This window comes from Marmota marmota, unplaced genomic scaffold, assembly GCF_001458135.2.
Source record: "Marmota marmota marmota unplaced genomic scaffold, marMar, whole genome shotgun sequence".
Taxonomy (NCBI): Eukaryota; Metazoa; Chordata; class Mammalia; order Rodentia; family Sciuridae; genus Marmota; species Marmota marmota.
In genome coordinates, this window is record NW_026000174.1 from 66,786,132 (window position 1) to 66,801,539 (window position 15,408).

The 15,408-nt window shown below is 49.8% G+C and overlaps 1 long non-coding RNA gene and 1 other non-coding gene across 2 annotated transcripts; one reads left to right on the top strand and one right to left on the bottom strand.

Moving 5' to 3' along the window:
* Positions 1-6: 6 nt before the first annotated feature.
* Positions 7-9,766, top strand: LOC107135978. The gene is made up of 5 exons (XR_001502640.2): positions 7-985; positions 1,583-1,730; positions 2,077-2,409; positions 2,683-3,314; positions 9,342-9,766. It is a non-coding gene; the product is annotated as an uncharacterized LOC107135978 (long non-coding RNA).
* On the bottom strand, positions 8,050-8,122 carry Trnaa-cgc. Its single transcript has one exon. It is a non-coding gene; the product is annotated as a tRNA-Ala (tRNA).
* Positions 9,767-15,408: the final 5,642 nt, after the last annotated feature.

Sequence of the window (15,408 nt, forward strand, 5' to 3'; positions counted from 1 at the left end):
GGGAGGCTCTCAACATCTATCAGGGACACACAATTCAACCCAGAACAGGGAGCGTCGGCTACTGGCTCTCGTCATCCACAGCAGGAAAAGGTGTGTGTGGGATCAGGTCCCCCGGAAAGTGGGCAGGTGGATTCAGGAAGGATTTATCAGGGTTACACCTGGGAAAGATAAAGGGGAGAAGGATCGGGATGGGTGGCGAAGATTCCAGGCCTGAAGCGGATCTGCCCTCCGCAAAAGGAGAGTGGGTAGGAAGGAGGGTGGGTAGGAAACGCCTCCCCGGGGCACCGCTTCGGGAGTCTTGGGCAGCCTGGCGGGTGGGGACAGGGGGCTCTAGAGCAAAGATGGTCCATCAGAGGAGTCCCTCACTGGGAAGGAAATGTGGGCCCCGCCATCCCTGCTGTGTGGGGCCACTGGGAGCTGCTCAGGAGGTCCGGCCTTGGCTCAACACTGGCCCGCCCTGGAGGCTGTCCACCCACTGCCCCTTGGCAGGCGCTCTCTCGAAGGGGGAGCTGAGTGGCAGGTCTCCAAAGCTGCCACATGGCTTCACCTAGATCTTTTGAGGCCCTTGGTTACAGAGGCCACATTGACACTGATACCCAGGCCCCGGGGCCATTCCTTACAGTGGAATGAGGATGTATGGGGACCGGGTCATCAATGGAGGCCTGGCCTAGATCTGTCCTACAGTAGGACTGTTGTGTCCAGGGTCTTGCTGGCTGTCCTTCTACCAGTTCCTGAGGACGCAGGTGGAACCAGGTGCTTGGCACTCAGTAGGACTTTGTGTCAGTTCCTCGACATGTGCGCAGTCAGAGCCGTCGTGTGAGGGAAGGCCAGTGGAAGACCCTGAGACTGTCACCTTGCCTCCATCCTCCTCCCCGCTGTCCTGACTCTGCTAAGAGGGTCAGTCAAACTCAGTGTTGATAAAGACAAGGAAACTGTGGCATTTGCTGGTGAATGGATGGAACTGGAGACTATCGTGCTAACTGAAGTAAGCCAACCCCAAACCCAAAGGCTGAGTGTTCTCTCTGATGTGTGGGTGCTGACGCCCAACGAGGCGGGGAGCAGAAGTCCACTGGATGAGACGAAGGGCATGAAGGAAGGGAGAGGGGACGGGAGTGGGAAAGACAGTAGAAGGAGTCGGACAGCACTTTCCTGGGCTCATAGATGAGTCCACCACCAGGGACACTCCACATCATGTCCACCACAGAACGGGGAGTCCTGCTCTGCGTGTGTATAGTGTGTCCAAATACAGCCTGCTGTCGTGTCATCTAAAAAGAAAACCAGTGTTGAATTTCGGGAGCAGTGACAGTCTAGTGTCACCTGCAAAGACTTGGGGATGCCGGGGTCAAGGCCTTTATCCTCACTCTACTGACCTCACTGGTCTGACTCCTGTGGAAGCCATGTGGATCATGGCAGATGGCAGGGGACACCCCGAACTCAACCAAGGAGCCCCAGGTGTGGCTTCTGGGAAGGGCCGGGCGTCCGGGCCAGAACTGGTTAGCCTCTCTGCTGGCCCTTGGCCTGGCCACATGCAATCCCTGGCCTTCCCCCAGGGCTGGGCTGATTTTGTTGCTTTCTATCGCAGAATGATCCAAAGTACAATCCAGCCCATCTGGTCAGTCCGGTCCCGCGCACTGGCCGGCTCTGGCCGCAGCCTCGCGGTACAGACCCCTGGAGCAGGAAGGAGCAGGCACATGGGAGCTTCCGGAGACCCTGTGGCCCAGAGGTGGGAGGTAAGGGAAAGGCTCAGCAGCTGCCCACTGGGGTTTTCTTGAAGGGTCCAGTGGCCTGGCACATCCGACCCTCCCCTTCAACACAAGGGTGGGTCGCACCCCTCGTCCCTTCTCCCACAAAGAGAGAGGGGTGTGACCCACCACTTCTGAGGGGCGGGTGTCTTTGGGGGAGCAGCAGCACTCTCCGCACCTGGGACCCGCTTTGGCCCACTCACTGGGCAGGACAGAAGGCCGCTCATGTGGAGCCGCAGTCATGTAAGTGACTGCTTGGGACACGTGACCGGCCAGGCCCGATGGTGTTGGAGGTTCCTGTAGCTGAAAGGTCACCATGTGGCTCTTTGGCAAGCGCCAACAGGAAAGCCACCAGGCAGAGTCCGAGGGTGCTGGAGCAAGGCCATGCCATCTGCAGCAGAGGACTCCTGACCGGCCCAGGGGACACCGAGTGGCCAAGTGGCCACAACTTCACATCATGAACTGATAAGCTACCCACCAAATCACAGGACCGGGCTCTCGTCACAAGACGGAACCAGCACATCAGGGATGGCCCCAGAGGTCAAGGGCGTGAGCCAGAGGCCTGAACAGATAAGGGCCACTGTCACGGGGAGGCCTCTCCTCAGCTTCCCCCACCGTGGGGCTTCCCTGTGACCAGCTGACAGCGTGGGTACCTCCTGTCACCTTGGTAAGCTGCGGGGAGCTGAAATCGATTTGCTGGGGCATGGTGGGGGGTCCTAAAAGCCAGTGGGCGGAGCTTTGGGTGGGACACCTGCCATCTGCTCTGTGAGAAGAGAGAACTGACCTGAGTCAGGATACACTGCGCTCGCGGCAGTGCTCAGTCCGTCGGTCAGTCCAGAAAGGGCACGATTGGGGGCTTGGGAATAAGGAGGTCTGGGAAGGGCACTGGCCCATCGGGAGGACCCAAGCCTGACATCTCTGCATCTCGTTTCAACACCAGAGAGCGTCCAGGACAGAAGAGACATCAAACAACCCGGTGGACGAGATGACCTGGGCAGCGGGTTCACGGGTGGAACAAGGGTGGCACTCCCTGGGCAGAGAGGGCGGCTTCTCATGGGCCCAGGAGCTGCTTCTGCCCACTGAGGCCGACATAGTTACTGCCACCTCCGAAAGCCCGACCTGTGTGCAGCCGGGACCCTCCCTGACCTTCCCTGGTGATTCCCAGCCCCGAGTTGACCGCCAGCCCTCGCTAGTGAGTGGATCGCCCACAGCCCTTCCTTCCAGGACGGCGACCCAGCAGACCCGCGGACATCTGAGAGGACATCACCTCTGGCCCGGGGATCCTGGGGCCGGAGGAATGGCTGTGGACACAGGTCCGTGGACTCCCCGATCCGACTGCAGACTTGCCCTGTGGGGACAGGCCCCTCCACCTGCCGCTGTCCCTGGGGAGACACTGCTCTTGAAGCCAAGCAGTCGCATGGTGCCCTCCCCTCCGCACAGCAGAAGGGACAGAGAGATTAGTCAGCTTTCTCACTGCTGTGGCTAAAAGACCAACCACAAACAGTGAAGGAGGGCTCACGGTTTCAGAGGTCTCAGTGCATAGATGGCTGACTCCATTCCTCAGGGCTCAAGGTGAGGCAGGGCATGGTGGAGGGAGAGTGTGGCAGAGGGATGAGCCCCCAGGATGGTCAGGAAGCAGGGAGACTCCGCAGGCCAGATGCAAATATATACCCCCAAGCCACGCCCCATGCCCACCCCTCCAGCCACACCCACCACCTCAGGCAACCCAGTTAATCTCATCAGGGCATGGATTCAGGGTTGTGTCCAGACTCTGACCACCCAGTCACTCCTCCTCTGAACCCTCCTGCCTCGACTCACAGGTGAGCTTTGGGGGACACCTCACATCCAAACCATGACAGGTGCAGCTCCTCGCAGTTTCTGAGGACCATGTGGGGAAGCCTGCCTCCTGTCCCCACATCTTTAGTCTTTGGGGTGCCTCCCAAGTGGACCTGGCTTCCGTTGGAACACAGGAAGAGTCCCACTGGACGTAAAGCTACGGTTGGCCACTCAGGCCATTTTTAGATGTACAGCTCAGTGGCTGAAATCATTCACACTGTTGTGCAGCCGTCACCACTGACCCTCTCCAGAACTCTTCCACCTTCCCACACTGAGACTCTGTCCCCCTAGAACACTGTTACCAGTCACCTTCCCCCAACCTGACAACCACTGTTCTACTTTCTGCTTCTCTGGATCTGACTGCTCTCGGAACCCTGATAAGTAGAATCGTAGGATATTGGTCCTTCTGTGACTGGCTTACTCCACATCTTCAAGGTTCACCTCGATTGGAGCAGGTGTCAGAATTTCCTTTTTTTCAGGGCCTAATAATATTCTGCCACCTGCACATACCACATCCAGTCCTGGGCTGAATACTACAACCTCATTTATTTTAAAATTCTTTTCTGAGACACATTTATTTTTCCTTTTCAATTCTTCTAGTTACTGACAATGCAGAAAACACACCGGTGACTATACTCACGCTGTTATTTTTGTAGGGCCCGTTTCTAAAAGTGAGATGGCTGGGTCACAGGATATAAGCATTTCAATGTTTAAGACATTCCAGATTCTTCTTCTGAAAGGTTATACTGACTCCTGTTTGCAGTGAAGGGGTTTGAGTGTGGGTGTGTTTCTCTCCACACCAAGTTTCCACCTTCTAAAATTTTGCTGAGCTGGGGGTAAAATATGATAATGGCACTGTTTTAATTTGCATTTTCTCTGGCACTACCGAGGCAGAGCCCATGTCTGTGTGTCTTGGTCATGTATATTTTTTATTTTTGTGGAGTTCTTATTTTGATCTTTTGTCCATTTCCCAGGCTTGTCTTGTCTTTTTCTTTCTAGGATGTTCCTACACTTCCCCACCTTTTTTGATTGGTGCATTCTAGTCGCACATAATGAGGGCTCTGTGGCTGCACGTTGGAACACGCCCAGCACGCAGCAGTGCAGCTTGGCCGACCCCCCCCTCCCACCTGGGTCCCTCTCCTCTGCAGACGCATCTCTCTGATGTTCATGAGATCCTTTCTTTTCCTTTCTCCTCTCAGCTTCCGCATGTGAGAGAAAACATGCCACCCTTGACCTTCAAGTTTGACTTATTTTGTTTAATGTAATGGTCTTCAGTTCCATCCATTTTCTCCGATGTTGATGTTGATGGACTTTTATTTTATTCATTTATTTCTATTCGGTGCTGAGAATCGACCCAGGGCCTCACACAGGCTAGGCCAGCGCTCTGCCCCCGAGCCCCAGCCCCAGCATTTCTTGTCATTTGTATCCTTGATGGCTGTCATTCTGACACGAGATGAAATCTCAGGTGGTTCTGATTTGCTAATGAGGTTGAACCTTCTTTTTTGGATATGTGTTGGCCATTTGTACTTCTTCCTTTGGGAGGCGTCTCTCGTGCATTTGCTCTCCGCTCGTCTTTGAGCTCTTTATGTGTTCTAGGTATTAATCCCCTGCAGAAGAGTAGCTAGCAGGGATTCTCTCCCCTTCTGTGGCCTCTCTTCACATTCCTAATGGTTTCCTTCGCTGTGCAGAGGCTTTTTGATTCAAGGCCCTCCGTTTATTGACTCTTGGCGTTATTTCCGTGTGCTTCCCGCCCTCCCGTCACGCTCCCTGCCTCTATCCAGGGTCTTTTCCTAATCTGCCATTTGCTTCCTCACCTTGTGCGTCTTCTGTTGAGCAGAGACATCGCACCTAACGCAGCAGTCGCGGTGATCCACCTGTCACTTATGACGTGCCTTTCACATCTCATTTAAGACGCTCTTTCCCACACCTATCACCAATGGTTAGGTCTCTTATATTTCCTGCTTATACACGTTTCAAAGTTTTGCTTTACATTTGGGGACGTCTGTGTATTTTTATTCTGGTGTGTTATCTTAGGTTTGGTTTTCCCAGGGACAGGTCCTGAGACAAGGATTTGGGGGCAGGAGTAGGGGACGGAAGGAGGTCCAAGGGCGTGTTGGTGAGCAAGCGCCACCATGTGCAACTGGGACTCAGCCCGCCCAGGACCCTGGAGAGATGGTACAGAACACGCCCCACCCTGTGTCAATTGAGGGCCAGGAAGTGACGACTCTCCCTCCTGGACATCCTCCTGGGGCAGGGACCCTGGCTCTTCCAGCTGTTGTTTCTGCAGGGCAAGTGCAGCCCTTGGGGCTCAGGGGTCACAGGTATGCTCAGAGGACACCTTTGTGTGCTGGGTTGGGGTGTGAAGAGGGAGGGGTCAGGCACCCCGGTGTCCACTGCACTGTGGGACCTACACTTACCGTGTTCCAGACGGACAACCAGTTGCCCCAGCACCATTTGTTTTATCCATCCATTTTTGAGTTTCTTAAATAAAATTCCTGGGTCCATATTCTGGGCGTATTACCTGTCCCTGTAATGTTCTCACATTGTTCTAATTATTACACCGCACAAGTCTTGGTTTCTGGTAGAGAAAATCTCTGCCCTTACTTGCTCTTCTTTGAAATTGCCCTGGCTGTTCTTAGCACTTTGTTTTTGCATTTTAGGATCTTATTGTTCCCCGAAAGGCTCCATTTGTACTATGAATTGAATTGCATTAACTTTATAGATTAATTTAGGAAGGGTCGTTACGTGTTTATGATGTTGAGCTTTTCTATTCATGAACATGCTATATATCTTTATTTTATTCATGTGTTTTGTGCTCTGCGGTAGTGTTTTGTAACTTCCTCCATAAAGGTCTTGTACATCTTATTTTCTCTTTTAATTTCAGTCCCTAATGTTGTTTTATTTTTTATTGCAAATGGAAGCAGTTCCTTCACAATGTTATTCTTTCTTGTTGGTTATTGTTGGGCACAGGAATATTATTGGTCATTTACAATACACATGGATCTCCAGCAACCCAGTTGGAACTTTATTACTTTTCAAAGTTCATAGACACTCTTGATTTTTCTAGGTAGACAATCATATCATCAGCAAAGAATCACAATGTGTTGGCTCTTTCTTTTCTATAACTGTGCTGTTTATTTCTTTTTCTTGTCTTACTGAATAGGCTATGACCTCTAGCACAATGTCAAACAGAGGAGTGGCTGCTGGCTTCCTTACTTTCCCTGAATTAAAATGCTAATGCTTTTTAATGTTTTAGCACTAGGCATGCATGCTATCAGTTTTTGATAGTTATCTTTGATGAAGCAAGAGAATTCCTTTCTATTTTTAGTTTGTGACATGGATAAGTATGGAATTTTATTACATGTTTTTCTGCATCCACAGAGGTGGAGACATTTCTCTTCTTAATTCTATCTAAATATTTTTTAACAAACTGTTTCATAACTGGGGTGATGTCAACCTGGCCATGGTGTGTATATTCTTAAAATGCACACAGAATTTGTTTGGCTTATCTCTTAGGATTTCTACATCCATGTTTAAAAGTGGGATTGTTTAATGATCTTGTTTTCTTGTGAAGTCCTTGCTCAACTGAGATATGAGCAATGCTATCTTCCTAAAAGAAGCAAAATCTGCCTTTTTAAACATTATTTTAAGACTTCATATGCAGTTTTACCTGAGGTTTAATATTTAATATTAAAGCTGCTCATGGTCTTCTCCAACGATTTTAAACATCCCTGCTGCATCAACAGTTACATTGTCCCTGTTCCTAATGTTTAAGCCTTCATCCTTTGCGTTGATTGAACTTTCTAGAAGTTTATTTTATTGGTCTTTTCAAGGACTCAGCTTTGGTGGCGTTAGCTGTTGGGGGGCGGTAGGGAATGTGCTAAGTAGAGTCCTTCTTTCTTGTGGAATTTAGAAGCGGGTGGGAGGCCTAGCCATCCTCTTTGATGCTGGTGAGGTCGACGCAGGGGCGTGGAACACGCGGGGCAGAGGCCCTGCTGGGGATGAGACCCAGGAGGGACGGACTCCAGAACCTGGTCCACTGGGTCACGCAGGGCGGCCACCTACTGCATCTCTCAGAGATGGGTTTTCATACCTCCTCTGCTCTGCGGTCAGAATCTCGGGGTGAGGAAAGGGAGAGAGAAGGCCAGGGTGGGGCTGGGGGCGGGTCCCTGCTTGCCCAGCTTCTCTGTCCAATCAGAGAGCCCAGGTCCCCTGCGGTGGGCGGTGCAGGAGAAGGGGAGGAGGCGGGCATTCCTCCCCAGTGGGAGGGACCCTCAGGAGCAAATGGACACTGATGACCTCCAACGCCTAATGTTCCTATTTTATTAGTCTTTGTTTGTTTGGGGATTTCTTTTAATTTTATTCCTTCTGCTTCCTTTGACTTTTTTCTTTAACCCTTTCCCTGGCTTCCTGAGTTGGTCGCTTTAGTCATTGTTTCCAGCCGCCTTCTTCTTCCTCTTCCTCTTCTTTTTGTTTTGGTGCTGGGGATTGAACCCAGGGCCTTGTGCATGCGAGGCAAGCGCTCTACCAACTGAGCTACATCCCCAGCCCTCAGCCTTCATTTTCAGACACGCAGTTCTCAGTCTCTTGTCATTTGTTTGTAGGCTCCTGTTTTAGTCGGCCTTTTCCCTGCTGTGAGGGAAGGGCCGACCAGCACAATTATGGAGGAGGAAGACTTCAGTTTCAGAGGGCTTAGTCCATAGAGGCCGGCTCCATTCCTGGGGCTCAGCTGAGGGGATCACCAGGGTGGGAGAGGGTGGCAGAGGGAAGCAGCTCCAGGAACCAGAGAGAGAGACCCCACTCCCGGGTGCAAATATATATCCAAAGCCACGCCCAATCCCCTCCAGCCACACCCCCCACCTCAGTTACCACTCAGTTAATCCCTGTCTGGGGATCAGATTGCTGATGGGTCCAGACTCTCTGGACCCAGTCATTTCTCCTCTGAACCTTCTTGCACTGTCTCACATGAGGGCTTTTGGGGGACACCTCACATCCTAACCATAACGGTTCCTTTATGATCTATAGTTATCTATAGATTATAATGAGTGAGGTCAATTTTTTTTTAATTGTGGATCTATAGTTTATCTGTGTTGTGCCGAGAGATTGTGGCCCATCAAATACAGATTCTTTTGACCTTTTTAGGAGTTCCTCTGTGACCTCGCAGATGGTCAGTCTATACATATTCAGCGTGTGCTGGAAAATGCCGAGTGCTGTCTATTTGTTGGATATGCGGTTCTACATAAAGTAAATTAATCTTTGTGAATTATGCCGTTCAGGTAGATCAAAGTCCTCCTCATGGTTTTTCTATTTCTCCTTGCATATGAGTCAGGTTTTTTTTTTTGTTGTTGTTGTTATTTTTTTTTTAGTTGTAAATGGACACAATAATTATATTTTTATTTGTTTATTTTTACGGGGTGTTGGGGATCGAACCCAGGGCCTCACACGTGCAAGGCAAGCACTCTACTACTGAGCTACAGCCCCAGCCCTATGAGTCAGTTTTTGCTTTGTGTACATTGAAGTTATTGTCAACTTCGGGACTTTGAGGATGGTTCACATTATCATTATGTTGTATATTTATTTATGCCTAAAAATGTATCCTGCCATAAATTCTCATTTCAGTATGTTTCCAGGTCAGCTCTCTCTTGGTCACCATTTTGCAGCAGGGCTTCTGGTTGCCAGGCAGGACTAGTTTTCCCAAAATTGTATTTGTGGTGAAATGCACTTGGCTAAAGTCTACATTAAACATTTTTTTTTTTTTGGCAGCAGAGTGTGGTCCCACAACTAGATGTTAATCCATGAGATGTGACAAAAAGGCTGCTGGAAGCAAGTCAGCCCAGGTTGGACAGCACCCCTTCATTTTGTCTCCTTTAATTCTTTCTGATAACTGGAATGTTGGTTGGATAGCTGGAAATTCAGCAGCCACCTTGGTACAAGAGGTTGCTTTGAGGATACTATGAGGTACTGGAATAGCACGACAGAAGAATCCTGTGCTGAATCCAGGTTCATAATGGAACTGTCTTACCTATTCTGGATGGCCTTCATGCACACCTTTTTATGTAGGAGAGAAATGCTAAATCCAATTTATTTTTATACCGTGCTGAGGATTGAGCCCAGTGCCTCATGATGTGAGGCAAGCGCTCTACCACTGAGCTACGACCCCAGCCCCAAGATGCTTTTTTTTTTTTTTTTACTTTCATATGTATTCAAACTAATTCCAACAAACATCAGGTATATCCTTATTTTTGAGACTTTTTGCCTTAGGGGTATCTGTTCACATATCTTGGATACAAATCCTTTGCTCAGGATTGGAAAAATATGCAAATTTATGAATATTCTACAAATATTTTATGAGTATCTAGCACTGTGCCCAGGACACAGTAGGCAGTCTTTAAATATCGGTTGAATGATGAATGAACAAATAGGCTACAAATATTTTCTCCCATCTATTGTTTTGCGTTGTAACTGTAATTGTAACATCTTTGCTGTACTGAAGTTAAAAAAGCCTTTTAGGTGGTTAAATATGTCGGCCTTTGCCTGTTTGGCCTCTGGGTCTGGTTATGCTAGGAGCCCTGCTTGCCCCAGACTTCTAAGTTCATCTTCCTGTGTTTTATGCTACAGTTACCTACGTGCGTAAGTCTCACATAGAGGCTGACTTGATGAGGAAGTTTTGTGTATGATGTGAGGTAGGCACCGAACTTTGTTTCCTTCCAAATGGGTAGCAGGTTACACCACAAGCCACGAATTGAGAGGACACCCTAAGTGAAACCAGCAGGGCCTCCAGTGTTGGTTGGGGGCAGTGAGGACCACCTCTGTGCAGACGCTGCCCGCTCAGTGCCCCCTGCAGGGCGCTGTTCACCTGGGCAGTAAGGGCTGCTCTGCGATGGGGACCATTCACAGGCCTCACAGAATCCCCACCTTCTGCGTCCACACCAAGAGAGCCACTCGCTACCGTGGTGCAGTGAGAAACGTGGGTTGGTCTTTGTCCCTGGTTCCTGGCACGGAGCTCCTGCATCCCTGGGGCGGGAGTCTTTTTTCTAACCTGGTGACGCTTGGCAGATCCCCAGATGGCTTTCAGGGTGGAGCCTGGTTGTCAGAAGACCAACCTTGATGAAGCTGGAACATTCAGTCTCACCCACATCTGCTGGAGAGTGGGGAGGGCTTGGGTGTGTGGATCCCTGGGTGGTGGGACTGGGGGATTCTGGGGTAGTGAGCTCGCGGGAGTGCAGGGAGGGTGGTGTGCCCTGTCCCCCACACCTCGCCCTATACATCCCTTCCATCTGGCTGCCTCTCAGTTGTCCCCTTTATTATAAACCAGGACAGGTCAGACATCCCTAATCTGAGAATCCCAATGATATGCTCCAAAATTCTAAATTTTTTAAATACCTTTATTTTATTTATTTTTATGTGGTGCTGAGGATCGCCTAGTAGCATGTACTAGGCGAGTGCTCTACCACCGAGTCACAACCCCAGCGCAGAAAATTCTAAATTTTTGAGCACTGATATGACGTGGAAAATTCCACATGTGACCTCAGGTGGTGGGCTGCAGTCACAATACAGGCACTAAAAATACCGTACAAAGTCGTCATCAGGCTTTGGGTGTGAAGTGTACATAAAACATCCAGAACGTCCCTTCCCGGGATAACTCATTAGGTACCGCTGTGCCTCACTTAACCACAGGGATGTGTTCCGAGAAGTCGGGTGGTTTTGTCATTGCATGAACATCACAGAATAGGCTTGCACAAACTGAGAGGGCCACCAGGTCTCTCTAAGTGACACCGTGTTACAGATCCATCACTGAGGGCTACATCATTATGCAGCACATGATTGCATGTGCAAATGTTAAAAAATAATGAGGTTCTGAAACACTCCAGTCCCCAGCATTTTGTATGACGGATACCCAACCTGTCATAGCATGCAGAGCACTATCCTGGGTTCTGTGAGTCTTCTAGCAAGTTCCGGGGCCCAAAGACGGCTTCATAGAGCCAGTTGGTCAGGAGGATGCAGGGCCCGGGGCTCTGAAGTGGGGGCAATCCTGTGGGACTGGTCCCTTAGCTCATGGGACCGATACCAGCTTGGAGTTGCACTGGGTGGCTGGACACCTACCTAGCTGGTGCCGCTCAGCCATCGGGTGCAGTCGGCCTATGAGTGGGTGGAGATCCGTACTTCTGTCCTTCTCTCCTTCCTGGCAAAGTGGACACCCGCTGTGCCCCTCTGGTCTGCCCTGTGGGAGAATGTCCTTCCCCTCTGCCCCTGGGCCTCGGTGAGAGGTCGTCCAGCTCTGTCAGCCTAAGGGTGGGCCCAGAAACTTTCTTCTTCCGTTGGCCTCTGGGTAAAATGGTGCCACAGGTTTCCATTTGCCTGCCGCAGGGGTGAGGATGGGCCCTGGTCCTGCTGAGCAGGATCAGGATCTGCTTGTCAACGTGGCCCGGGGCACATGACAGGTGCGCCCACAGTGAATGGAGGGTGACACCAGACCCCTCCCTTTGCCTCCGAAGGGAGCCGGCGAACAGAGCGGGAGAAGTTCCCCGTCCTCAGGACTCAGGGTGTGCCAGCAACTTACCAGGTCCCTGCAACTCGGCTTCATTATGACACTTTCATCTGAGCAGGGACTTTAATATTGAGCATCACGCTGGCCCCGCATGGTGAAAGGTGGGGCAGCTTCCAGGGACTGGCCAGGCTGGTGCCACGCCCCTCTCACCTGCTGTCCTGGGGGACGTGTGCCTGTGCTTCACGTCCCTACACCTTGTGCTCCCTGGCGGCAACTGCCAGGAAGGACATCTGCCATGAGTGACTTTGTCCTTTCAAAAGGACACATTGAAGTCTTCAGTCCCAGTACCTGTGCATGTGACCTTATTTGGAAATAGTGATTTTTTGTTATTCACAGGGGATTGGCTCCAGCCCCCGTGGACACTAAGATCCACAGATGCTCCAGTCCCTAGATCAAAAGGTGTAGTATTTGCACACACCCCAGGCACACACCCCGGGCACACACCCTAGGCACACCCTCTCGTACACTTTATCTCTAGGCGACTTACAATACCCAATATAATGTAAGTGCTACATACGTGGTTGTTATACTGTTGTTTGGTGAATAATAATGAGAAAAAAAATCTGCGTACGTTCAGCACAGATGTAGTATTTTTTTCAAACACATTTGATCTGCGGTTGAACTGGTAGATGTGGAACTCATGGACACAGGGGGCCGACTGCTGAGGCTCTGCAGGTGTAGGGCAGGTGAGACAGGATCATGGGCAGGCGGGGGGTGGGGGGGCTGGTCCAATATAACTTTGTCCTCATGAAAAGAGGACATTTGGACAGAGATGTGAAGGGATCATGTCAGGCGAAGGTGAAGGCGGGGACCTGGTTGATGACATCTACATTCCCAGAAATTCAGAGATGCCAGCGAATCACCACCAACCAGGAGAGAGGCCTGAAGCAGGCCCCACCCACCATCCTCAGAAGGAACCAACTCTGCCTTCACCTTGATTCTAACCTCTGGCCTCCAGCTGGGGAGACGTCCATTTCCGTTATTTTAGCTGGATGCAGTGGGGCACGCTTGTAATCCCAGCGACTCAGGAGGCTGAGGAAGAGGATAGCAGGTTCAAAGCCAGCCTCAGCAACTTAGCAAGGCCCTAAGCACCTCAGAGAGACCCTGTCTCAAAATATAAAATAAAAAGGGCTGGGGACGTGTAGCTCAATGGTTAAGCACCTGTGGGTTCAATCCCCGGTACCAAGCAAAAAATTCGCTTATTTTAAGCCGCTCAGTCTCTGGTAGTTGCTATGGCAGCCTCAGGAAACAAATGCATCCATCTATCACTGCCATAATGCTTGGTGAGTCCTTCCCTCAGGCCTGCCACTCACGCTGTCTCCTCCCTGGCTCCTCCATCCTGAATCAATTTTTCCTTTGCATGAAGGACGACAAACCAAGGTCCACTAAGTGTGGTCTAAGCGTGGGCCAGCAGCTGCGGGGGTCTGACCTGTGCCCGTCTGGTTGGTGCAGGTGTGGACAATGCTCAGCTAAAGGCTGACAGTCAAGAGCCCAAGGCTGGGGACAGGGTCTGGATCCTCTTCTGTCCTGTGCTAAATGTGGGATCTCCGTTTTCAGGTGTGTGTAACTGAGGGTTCTGGGTGCAGTTCAGAATAGGAAGCGTAGCATTATTGATTCTCCCCTTATTCACATTAAAAAATTTCTCTTAGATCATAAATGCATGTAGGCAATAGGAAAATAATATTCATTTTTTGAAAAACAGAAATGCTCTAAGGAGTCAGCTAATGCATAGCTGAGTTGGTGTTAGAGTCTATAAACAAGTCAGGATGGCGCCTGGCAAATGTTAGAGTCTGTAAACAAGTCTGGATGGCGCCTGGCAAAATGCCAGAGGGAGTGGTTTGTGAAGTAACCCCAGCGAGCCATTATGTGTGGAGATTTCTTATTGGTTGACTGATGTATCTAGTTTATGCTAATTAGATAAGCTGTGTGGAATGTATAAATACCGCTCCTGTCCTGCAATAAACGGCTCCTACTCCTGCTGTATCAACGTACACAAGTTATTCGTCACCCCCCGGTTATTTTGCTGCAGCCAGCCGGACTGCGGCAAGTTGGAAGATAAATTCTGCTTTCCCTGAACTAGTAGGACCTCGAGGAATGGAGAGAGGCTGAAGTCTTCAATCCTGTCATGCTCCAGGACATGACTTCCGAACTTAATTACCACAGTATTTGTTGAGAGAGAGGAATGGAAGGGGAAGGGTTGGTTCCCCTCCTCCAAAATAATTTATCTTTATTATGTTTCTGTGATTTTATTAAAATTTATGCTTATTGTAAAACTATCAAACATTACAGGAAAAATATTAAGAAGAAAGTAAAAATCCTGTAAAACCTATTACCTTGGTGTTACCACCATTAATGGCTTGGAGCACATCCTTTCATGCATTTCTCTATTCATCTATTTGTCCCCAAAACACTATTTTGCATACATTGGATCGTAGTAAATACATTTTAAAAGTTTTTATACCTGTTATATAGAAAAATTCAAGAAAAACACCTGAATCCATAATGACCTGGTCATTGTTAGCATTTTGATACATTTTATTAGACCTTTTTCTTCATGTATATTTTCAGACTCGTGCAGATAGAGTTATGAAAGTATGTATTCTTTACATGTGGGTCTGTTGCCGAGTGCTTATTTTCCCTTACCCATCTACCATGAGCATTTGCCATGTGGATAATTGTTTCCACATCATGGTTCTGTAATGGTCAAAATTATTCTATCATAGGATTTTCCTCAACCAGTCCCCGTTGGACTTTTCTCCCCCTTCCTTAAACAGTACTGGGAGCATCTTTTTCCATCACGACAGCCCACTTGCCTGTTGGTCTTCCAAAGGTGAAATTGTTGAGCCCAAGGCACTGGGCACAAGGCATTTTTTTTTTTAGGATTTTGATACAAATAGCCTCTGAGAGATCATATCCGTGTGGCTCCCCCTACCAGGAGCCTCACTGGCTTGAGGGCTTCATTTCACACCAGCAGCAGATGCTGTGGCAGGGTCTGACCCCAGCCTTCCACCAGCCCCAGCCTGTGACTTGGGCACATCTACTTTCTTCCTGAATCCTGGGGGTTGAGTGCTTGGTGACTTACAAAGGTCTGTCACGTCCATAAGGTCAACGAGCCTCAACACTGACCCTGTGTGGTCAAGAGGGAAGGGACCCATCCCTAGGCACAGGGGAGACCTGGGGTCGTGGAAGGTCAATAGACTTGGGTCAGTGATGGAGGGTTCTGGTCACTTCTGGCGACTGCAGCAGACCCCAGCCTGGGGGCTCACTTAGCAGGCGGTCTTG